This window comes from Protomyctophum bolini (genome assembly GCF_963924005.1).
Source record: "Protomyctophum bolini genome assembly, chromosome: 24".
NCBI classification, from domain to species: Eukaryota; Metazoa; Chordata; class Actinopteri; order Myctophiformes; family Myctophidae; genus Protomyctophum; species Protomyctophum bolini.
Window position 1 is genome coordinate 18,256,715 of NC_137885.1, and position 11,336 is coordinate 18,268,050.

An 11,336-nucleotide genomic window follows, 5' to 3' on the forward strand; every position below is an offset into this window, starting at 1 on the left:
AGCCTACCGTTGTGTTCCCGAGTACACAGTTTGCTGACAAGCTTGTCATACTTGGTGCCGACTTCAGGCGGCGATTTTCCGACTTTGAAGCCCAAAAAAGCAGGCTTGAACTGCTCAGCAATCCATTTTCAGTTGACGTGGAAAGCGCACCAGGAAATCTCCAAATGGAGCTGATTGAGCTCCAGTGTAATGACACACTGAAGGCAAAATACGAATCCGTGGGCGCTGCTGAGTTTGCACGTTTCATCCCCGTCACAATGCCAGAGCTGCGCACCCAAGTTGCACGGACGCTGTCTATGTTTGGCAGCACATACCTTTGTGAACAACTTTTTTCTATAATGAAGCTAAACAAAACCTCACATAGGAGTCGTCTTACTGATGAAAACCTTCACTCAATCCTGAGGATTTCCTCAGCTCAGAGCCTGACCCCAAACATTGATGAACTTGTACTTAATATGAGACACCAAGTATCTGGCTCAGCCTCAGACAAGTGAGCATCATAGAGCAGCAGAAAGGACTTTGATTAGATTTTTCTTTGAAGGGAATTATTATTATTTTCTCCAGTTGAATGGACTCAGGAAACGTTGCCTAAAAAAATGAATGCACTGATTTAATTTACTTTCTCATTTTATTATGATTAATAAAGACAGTGATTGGTGAGGATCAGAGCAGCAAACTTAATGCATATTTTGTTTTTAATGCATGCTGTTTCATTCTTGCATTTATCTTGCCATTAAGGGACATATTTAAACAGAAAATAATATTTAGCTGTTTACCTGTTAAAAAAAAATTTTTACTGAAAGAGCCTTGAGAAAATATTGCAAGTGATTTTATTTATGTTTTACTTTCATTTAATGATGTGCAATACTATTATAAATAGGCTGTGTTATTGGTATTGGTTCAATAATTGCACGTTTTAATAAACATTGAACCAGCCCGGCCCTCCACTTGTACCATTTTTTACATTTTGGCCCCCTGTGTATTTGAGTTTGACATGCCTGGCTTATAGTATGAACAATGGACATCTGCCACAGTATAATGACTGATTGTAGAATGTAGTAGTAAAAGTACAAAAAGCTGCTCTGTAATGAGAGTACTTGTAAAGTTGTACTTTGTTACTTTTCACTCCCGGCAGCAGTTATAGGATTAGGATAGGATCACAAAGGCTTGACATTCAATGTATCTGTGAGAAGGGAATGGAAAGCATGTTAGTATTAGAATTCAAAGCACAAACAAGGCTCTTCCTTCTTCAACATGTATCTTATATGATTTAATTTAATTACATAGATGATTGTCAGGTTTTTCTGAAAAAAAGCGTCTCTATTTAACCACTTAAAGGAGCGCATCACCCATTATCAACTTATCTTCAGAAAATGTATTGACTAGAAAAACTATTAACTAATGCTCATTATAAGATGGCACATTTTCTGTGTCTCAGAGGGAGGATGTGGTAACATCATCACCGGTAGGCAGGTTTGGTGAGATTTATATTTTATGAATGCAAAAACAATATGGCTTCTATTTCAGCATGCTAACTTTCCAGGAAGAGAAATGCTGTGGTTTCTATTAACCTGGAATCCCCATCGATGATGTCATTCATTGGTAGGCAGCCCACCAATGTGAGACAGACTCGGAGTGAGCTGACAGACATTGTGCTATCTTATGATGAGCATTAGTGAAGATATGGTTTCAATTATATTTAAGCCCTATTTACAAAATACAGGAAATAGACTATTAGACATTTGCTTATGCTGGGATGCGTTGTCAGCTTGTAGATCGTCTATTTTCGAGGCCAGAATAGGGGAAGCCAGGTTGAAAGTGGTTAGCCATTAAGTTGAAGTTGAGCTGACGCGCTGAAGTGTCAGTTTAGCTGCTCTAAGTGAATCCCTACTTGTAAACATTCAGCCATTAGCCGTGTCCTCGCAACGTGGCAGAATGTACGCACCAAAATAAACATTGGATGATAAATGAGGCGGCTTCTGAGAGCAATTACCGACGGAATGTGGTTTTCCTCCTCCAGTATTAATTTTAATAATGGAAAGCTGAATTCTTGGGACATCATGGTGTTGCTTGACCTATTCTGGCAAAGCCTTGACCATACTTAAGACTTCTAAGCATCTGTCACTCTTTAGTTTAGATTCAGAAGCATCATAAAATGTATTATTATTATTATTATTATTATTACCCTTATGGACAGACATTCATGTTTTTGTACGGAATTCATTTTTGTTCTTTTGTCATTTTTGGACCATTTTCAAGACTTTTCTTATATTTATTTTTATTCTATCTTTTTGCTTGTGGACAGGTGACTTTGACACATGATTACCAGATGGCCACCCTATATCTACTAAGCTACAGCTGACCCCATCTTTTTGACGGAGCTAGCTAGCCAACTTTCCTCTTTTTCTTTTCTTTTTTAAGAGCAAACCACATATGAAAGGGCAGCTAAATTAAATTGATCATTTCTACATGCTGATTAAAATAAAATAATGTAATACTTTGTAATTTAGGCAGCAGTCCTGTGTCTGGCAGAAATCTGTTTACAATTATTCAGCTGGGACATTTCACATGTGGTTGTTCTAGTTTATCATTCAGTTATCAGCATAATCTTTGGCCGAACTTGAAATTACTTGTTTTGAACAAGCCTTTGGAATAAGTCACCAGTTATGGCAAGACAAAGAAGGTTATGCATCCCTATAGTCTTGTGTGTGTGTGCATGCGTGCGTGCGTGTTTGTGTACGCATGTGTGCGTCTAACTGTTCATAAGGGAGAATTATTTGTGGTACACTGTCAGGAATTGGTGTGTGTACAGGCGTATGTGTATCAGAACAAACAACTATACTACACATACGTTTGGCATTAACACCAGTCCATGAATCTGTCAGCTGTGAGAGTTTATTCTGCCTCCTGATTTCAGTAAAAAGCAGGGCATTTTTAGCCTATCTGGAGATCACAACTTTGATAGCTTTACTGAGGGGGGGGGAACACATTTTGACGAATTGCCTGTTCTTTAGAAAAGAACAGATTTTCTCATATTTATAATGTAGATAAGAACTCATGAACTCTTGTTATATGGCATCATGTACTGTAACAGCGTTGGGTTTTGAGTTCATTTGGGGGCAACACTAATTAATAAAAAGGCATTCGGTACATTTTATCAGTAAAGTATGCCATCAGTATTTACACATTCCTTATTAAGCCATATACTATAATCACTATGCTAACCCTTGCATTGACAGTTACTTACTTCATTTCCTTTTGTAATGTAGTGGGTATGAGCTGTTTACCCGTGTCAAAGTGCACTTTATCGGCCACGAGTGCTCTTCATTCTGAGTGGTGCATATCTTTGGCCCGACGTCCTAACAGTCCCACAGGCATTATTAGTCCGACACCCTACCTACCCCTAACCTAAACCTAACCGCACACGGAAACCGTGTTGCATGTGGGACTGTTAGTACGTCAGACCAACGTATTCGGGCCAGCCATCAGCTGGCTGAAACTGCATTTACCCCACGGGATTAACAAAGGTATACCTTTTAAACAGTCGACAAGCTTAGTAATATTGGAGCAATACCATGTTCAGCAATCCTCCTGGAATTCACATTTATGAGAAATCAGGCCACAAGATTGCACCATATCCATTTCCCAGCTAAAGGGTACTTTAGCCAAAACAAAGGTAGATCCATGGATTGAAGACGAGATTCAGCCATCAAACCATATCGCTTTCTGAGATAAAGAGATCAAAAGGCAATAAAGTACATAATGATGCATGAACAGACTACACAGGAAAATCCTCAGTGTTCAACTCTGACGTGTCTGAGATGTCAAATTCACCCTTTAAAGATACATTTTTATTTAAATTAAGTCTTTGGATTTGACTGTGTAGAGAAATTGTTTTAAAGGGGGAAACACTATTGTAAAATAGACCCGTTTTGCAGAAGGCATTATTGAGAGTTAAACACAGCTGAAGATACGTCAATAATTACATTCATTGAGGGTATGGACCTTAATAACTTGAAAAGGGTCCATTGATTGTATCATTCCATCAGACGCAGTTTATCTTTGAGTAGGAGTTATAAAACTTGTGTTTCAGTAACACCAAAGAAAGTGACGTTTGATAGCCTGCCCCCACCCATATCATTTGAAAACAACCTGACAATTCATACAGAACCTTTTATGTATTTCTGCTATTGTATATTTTTAACAAACCTTTAAAATAGCCATTGTAAATGTGTCATGAATCAATATCGAGCAACATCATGGCTTACTTCTCGCAAAATCTGTTATCATAATCTATTTTCTGATAGCACATAAGCGGTGAGGGGCAGACAGGCAGGGTGTTGAAACTCCCTCGGCTTGTCTTCCGCTGCCACTCTGTGTTTCCGCGGACAAGTATTATAGAAGCTGTGGTCGCAACTGCAGAAGTCGGGGGTGTGTGTGTGTGTGTGTGTGTGTGTGTGTGTGTGTGTGTGTGTGTGTGTGTGTGTGTGTGTGTGTGTGTGTGTGTGTGTGATATTGGTGCCTGATTATTTGCCTCTATCTGTCACACTAATATTCACATAATAATTTTAACATACACGCATCACCTCCTTCCTGCTTCCTTATCCTCACCCAATCAAAAGGCACAATGACAGAGATTATCCAATCAGACAGACAGGGTTAATGAATCAACTGTCCAATTAATGGGATGAATGTAATTAAGGCAGATCTGTTTCTGATGTCTGGTTGTTTTGCGGCAAGTTCATTGTTTTTTTAAACAGAAGCAAACAGGAAACATGACAGATTAATTCTGTTTACAGTCAGAGACTGTGAGTATGTCTGGATTTGGAGTCGGAAAGGCTGTTGTGCTACCAACGTGCGGTCCACAGGGGACCGTCGGCAGACGGCAGGCAATCGGATGATTTTCTGATTGGTGTAATTTTATCACAGGTACATTTGTTCGTACATGCCACACTAGGTGGTCAGAAACGGCAGCTGTTGTGTTACATGTAGCCTTATGTGCTGTGGGGACTGCCCATAATGGGGTCTATGCACACATTTTGGAAAGAACTTCCTTAAAGTTACTTCACAGTTATTACCGCTGATACTATAATGAAGGCTCTGTTGCATTCTGGTCAAACAGAGTCAGGGTGCTGCTATTGTGCATGTTGGCTCACTGGAAACACTCTGCTACCCCTGCAGTCTCAAAGCGTCCTTGAGTGGGTTCCAAATGGTCCCGTACGGCAGTGTAACTCTGAGAGTGTACAAATGGAACCATATGCACTCTTACGGGTCCATTTGGTTCCATTTGTATAGACTCTCGGAATTATGGGGGTCCTTGAAATGGTCGCATGGTGCCTCATTATGTTACCAAAAAATCTTCCCATTTCCTGTATGATTGACAGGACACAGGATCTCAGTCACTGTGTTGTGTGTTCAGGTACAGGCTTGGTGCTACAATATGTGATGGCATGTTGAACCTTGATAGAACCTTGGGTTATAATTGCTATCTGACTGATTGTTAGTCTAAAAATTGCTGACCAAGGAGCCAGAAGTAGGGATTTCATTCACTGTTACATTGTTAGGTGAAACAGGTCTCAAAATTGCTTTTAGCATGTACTGTAAAATGAAAGAGGATTCTGCCAATCTATATAAAAAAATATATTTCTTGTCTGCCACTATCGCCAACTGGCGGTGGTGTTGTCACTCATATTACACAGATATTGGTGACCTATCGATTTGTGTTACACTATAGATCTTCCATCAAAGGTAGTAATATACTAACATGAAAACAGCCATTTCACTTTTTTTCCAAATTACATAATTATGAGGTCATTATTTTTATGTATTGGTTGACAAAATACATTTGTTTGTGTGCTAAAAATGTGATTTTGAGACCTGTTTCACCATTCAGTGACGGAATGGAATTACTAGTAGTAAGTCCAGTTTCTCAGAGAAGTAGAACCAACAGATAAAGATGACTGATAGCCTCATATTTGGACTCATATCAGGCCCATAGCTACTGTATACAACCCAAGGTTATACCAAAGTTCAACATCGTTTTCAATCTAGTCTCGAGGTTGTTAACACACATGCGTGCGCAGACACACTCGCATACACTGACAGACAGATTCACATTGGACAAGAGAAGATTGCAACGCCTTCATATAGGCCTACTGTGTCAGTGTGTGAGTGCGCGTGCGTGTGTGTTGTAATCATCTCTTGTCTCATGCACACATTCCCATAGACAAGTTTGAGCACAGACACTCTGCCTTGGCGCTGGGACCTGCAAGACCGTACATATTTTTACAAGCATTCATGCACATGTGGCACAGGTGACAGATTGGCTGTTGGCATTGGGGCAGAACCACATAGCACATTACTACTGGCTGGGTAGATGGAGAGCATGGAAGAGAGAGAGATTATTATTCAAGTATTTTTATTGAAGGTTTTTTTTAACATAAGACAGGACAGACAACAGATACATGGAAGAGAGAGAGATGCACAGACAAGGAGATTAGTGCTTGGAGCAGGAGATAGACAGACAGACTGACTGACTGACTGACAGAAGGAGTTTGGTGCTTCGAGCGCGGGACAGACAGACATGACAGACACAAGGAGTTTGGTGCTTGGAGCACAGTCACACAGGGACACATAGGCAGACAGAGAGATACGGGCATTTCGAGAGGGCTTGGCATTTAGTGCCTCCTGTCAGGAGCCATAACTCAAAGCAAACTATATCGTCTCCTATTCATTCATTAGGTATAGTGAGCAGAGCAGAGGAGATACGAGATGGAAGAGAGATAAAAAAGAGAAGGGTGGCAAAGCAATCAGTAGAGGCGATCAAGGGCATTTCACCCCCTTATACCTTCAGGACATGATCCATCCCTACAGTACACGCCTTAGATCAGCTAGCAGAGTGTCAGTCCCTGCCACCAATACTCAGTGTGGTCTGACTCTTCTCCCTCCTGACTCCCAAGCTGTGGAATGACCTCAGTGACGAGTCGAGGACTGCATACTCACTCCCCTCGGAAAACTTTCCTCTTCAGACTCACTATTTCCTTATATCACTTCTTGTTGCCTATATCAATGGTTCTCAAACTTTATCATGTCAAGCACCCCCAACTTGACATTTATTAGCCCGCGGAACCCCGTTTGAAAATGATATGCCAAGGAGTCAAGGACCCCCATGAGAGAAGAATTTTACCAGTGATTCTCAGCCAGTTTGACCTGCATTAGTCTATATGGGCCCCCATTTAATGGCATTTGGGATCTGGATCCCCAATTTATATTGTAAAATCAATGTTTTGAGTTTTGAGTTACAGACCTATAAGTGTACATGTGGTTCCTAATCTATCATTTAGCTAGGGACACCCTGAAACTCCCTCAAGGACCTCTGGGGGTCCCCGGAACCCACTTTGAGAACCTATATGAGGCCTATATGATACTGTCTAGTGTAGATCCTATAGTCAATGTAGGCATGCAGTGTGTATGTATTTTGGTTACTTGTTGCATTATTTTAGATTAAATAGATAGCAGTGTTTTAGATTTAGATTACAATTCCTTTAGGCAAAATTAATGCTATCTTTTATACCTTACCTCGTATACTGAATTAGTTGTAGCATTCTTTTCACTCTTTTTACATGACCATTACCTGTCCTTCGTTGAGTAGGGTTCATGGCATTTAATCTGATCTCTAGAACTGTGTGGATAAACATGTAAAGTAAGAGAAGATGGGAGGATTGATTGATTGATTGAGAGCTTCATGTGTAATCTGTGTCGTGTCGTCAACCCATCTACAGCATGTCCATTTTTTATATTACATTAATACATATTTGTTTGATGATCATGTGTCAATACCCGCATAAGCATTATTTTTTATGTGTCCACTGGTAAATGTATTTTGTTGTGTGTTGTGCGTGTGTGTGTGTGTGTGCGCGCTCGCGTGTTTGTGTTGTGCATGTGGTAAGTGTAGACTATGTCACAAAGGTTTGATAGGCCACAGATGGCATTTATTTATTTCCGCACACGTGCGCGCAGTCGCGCGCGCACACACACACACACACACACACACACACACACACACACACACACACACACACACACACACACACACACACACACACACACACACTGTATGCCAGTAAACTCAAGTTCATTCAGTTTTACCACAATTTATTTATACTTTTATAATAATTATACAACACACATTAACAGGTAGGTAGCATTCTGCTTTGAAATCAGTACATTTCAGACGCATACATCATCATCAACACCCACACACATACACACTCCTGTACTGTAGCTGCACAAGAATACAGTACCGTACTGTTTACACACACACACACACACACACACACGCGCGCGCACACGCGCGCGCGCGCACACACACACACACACACACACACACTCACACTCACACTCACACTCACACTCACACACACACACACACACAACTGCATGTACAAAGTGTAGCAACATAAACACAGACAATAATGCACACAAGCCATGCATGTACATAAATACAGATACATTCCTTCTCCCTAGTAGTCTCTCTTTGTCTCCCTCTCTCCCACACAGGGTCCACACACACACACACACACACACACACACACACACACACACACACACACACACACACACACACACACTCGCACGCTTTAAACAACTCCAGGAAGGGATAAATCGTTGTCATAAAATTTGATGAGCTCATTGTTGCTGTGTTGAGCTCATAACCAACAAGAGACAACAATATAAACCAGTGGTTCTCACACATTTTCATGTCAAGAACCCCTACCACACCGATACCTATCTGGTTGTGGATCCCAGTCCGAAAATAAATATGTTGTGCCAGGGGCTCCCATAAGATCATAAGATATTTGTGTTAAAAGATTTGCACAATTATTCCAAATCTCTTCAAAAATGTTCTTGGGGAAATGGCAAATTGGGGTTAAAGTGAACAATCTGTTCCTCATTTCAAAGGAGGGGCTAGAACCCCCGTGGGCCACTATAGTATACCCAATACTTTCTCACACACAATCCCCAACATGTAGGCATTCATTGAAGGGTTTATTTGAAGGGTGCCCTCCATTTAATATATAATATTATATTGTAATAGTAATACATTTGAATGAAATGACATGACCCATACTGTAACTCTGATATTCATGTAACACAATCGAGGTTTTCAAGTTTTGAAATGTGGATCAAATTGACATACAACAGAATGATGCAGAATGATGAACTTAGTAGAATGTTCTCTAACTGAATATCACTCACATACTATAAATAAACTCCTTCCCTCTGACTCCTTCTATAGTCCCCGTCTCAGACACAGATTTTTATTTTATTTTAAATGAACCACTTAGGCCCTATTTTAATTTGATACTTTGTCATACAGTGGCGAAAATAGCTGATGTACAAGCGCACAGCGCGTCTCATCATGCCGCATTGTGAGTGTAAGGATGGAGAGGGTTCTTGGTCAAAAGCGCGGAAAGTGCTGACCTTTGGTCTTGGATGTTCTTCAGTTTTGGGAGCAAATTAAGAATGCTTAAATTGCAAGGTTAGTTTTAGAATCTCAATTACAGACTAGGTTGACAATTAATAATCGAACGGAGATTGGTTCTGGCAAGATGCCTTATAAAAGGAGGGAATGACGTCACAACTAGGTAGGCGTGACGACATCCCTGACAGTGAGCTTGTAGATCGGCTGTTTTGGAGGGAGAGCAAACTGCTGTGGTTGTAGTTGGTTTCCATGCTCTTCTATTGAGACATTTAGGGCCCTATTTTTTGCCAGTGCCTAACCCCTTAAAGGACAACTTTAGTTTTTTTCAACCGAGGTTCATATTCTAGGTTGTCATTAGATCAAGTAAAAGTTGGGTGGTGTTTTTTCTTCATGTACTGCTTTCTTTAGTTTTAGCGATTTCCGCGATTTTTGGACAGGGGGGCGGGGGCATTCGAACAGGGGGCTAAATATGTATTAGTTTACTAAATTTCACGGCGATTTCTTTATTATTATTTACGATAACCCTCCTACACCCTATGAAACTATATATGACCAATATCACGGGGTCTTTTCTTGTGAAAGGGGAGGTGACAAACTGACGCGTTGAACTGCGACAAGACAACATGGCAGCCTCCAGCAGCATTGAATAACAAGACAGAGCTACACCACACGTAAACAGTTTTTGTATATAATATTACCATCGACATGGCATGCGCTCCTAAAAGACAATATCGATACTAGTTCGGATGACGAATACATTCACTTATGACGGTCGTCTGTATTTGTTCGAGTGTTCAAGTCTTCTTTATCGAAGTGAGCACCACAAACCCTCAAATCTTTAGCGCGCAGCTGTACTTCTGAACATTCTACGTCCATTTGTAGATTTACGAGCCATAGTTTGAGAATTGGCAGAGATTTCAATGGAAGTCTGTGGAAGCTGAGCGTGTCAAACGGGCTCATTATATTACCACAATTTGGATAAGCGCAACGACGAACCATGACTTTATCTGGTGAAAAACATGAAACGCCAAAAAGTAACTGAACGCAGTATTACTAAACATCAAACAGTTCAAACTAATAAACTACCAATTGTTTTCCGTGTCTGTGTAATCTGTGTAGCTGTAGCATAATACTGTCTGGTCTGAACGAACGTGCTGCTGGAGGCTGCCATGTTGTCTTGTCGCAGTTCAACGCGTCAGTTTGTCACCTCCCCTTTCACAAGAAAAGACCCCGTGATATTGGTCATATATAGTTTCATAGGGTGTAGGAGGGTTATCGTAAATAATAATAAAGAAATCGCCGTGAAATTTAGTAAACTAATACATATTTAGCCCCCTGTTCGAATGCCCCCGCCCCCCTGTCCAAAAATCGCGGAAATCGCTAAAACTAAAGAAAGCAGTACATGAAGAAAAAACACCACCCAACTTTTACTTGATCTAATGACAACCTAGAATATGAACCTCGGTTGAAAAAAACTAAAGTTGTCCTTTAACTTCTTTGCCTTTTTTGCTATTTTGAAAAACATTTTTGAATACTGGTAGTTCAAAAAGATGGCAAAAAGAGGACCCTTAGATCCTGTAGTTGGGTAGACTACTGTAGGCAAGAGGTATTACAAACTGGCTAAAAAGAGTATTGACTTTGGTACCTTGTTTGTAAAGGTAACAATCTTGGCAATGCCCTTTTCACCCAACATTATTGTATATAGCTCACACAGTGTAGAGATACATGAAAGAGGTGTTGGGGGTAATTTGGACAGCTGCGAATCTTCTCCAGTGTCATAATTTATCCTCCTTCGTTCGATGCTGGTCACATGCTGAACACAGCGTAAACTCACTGCGTTGCATGGCTTGTA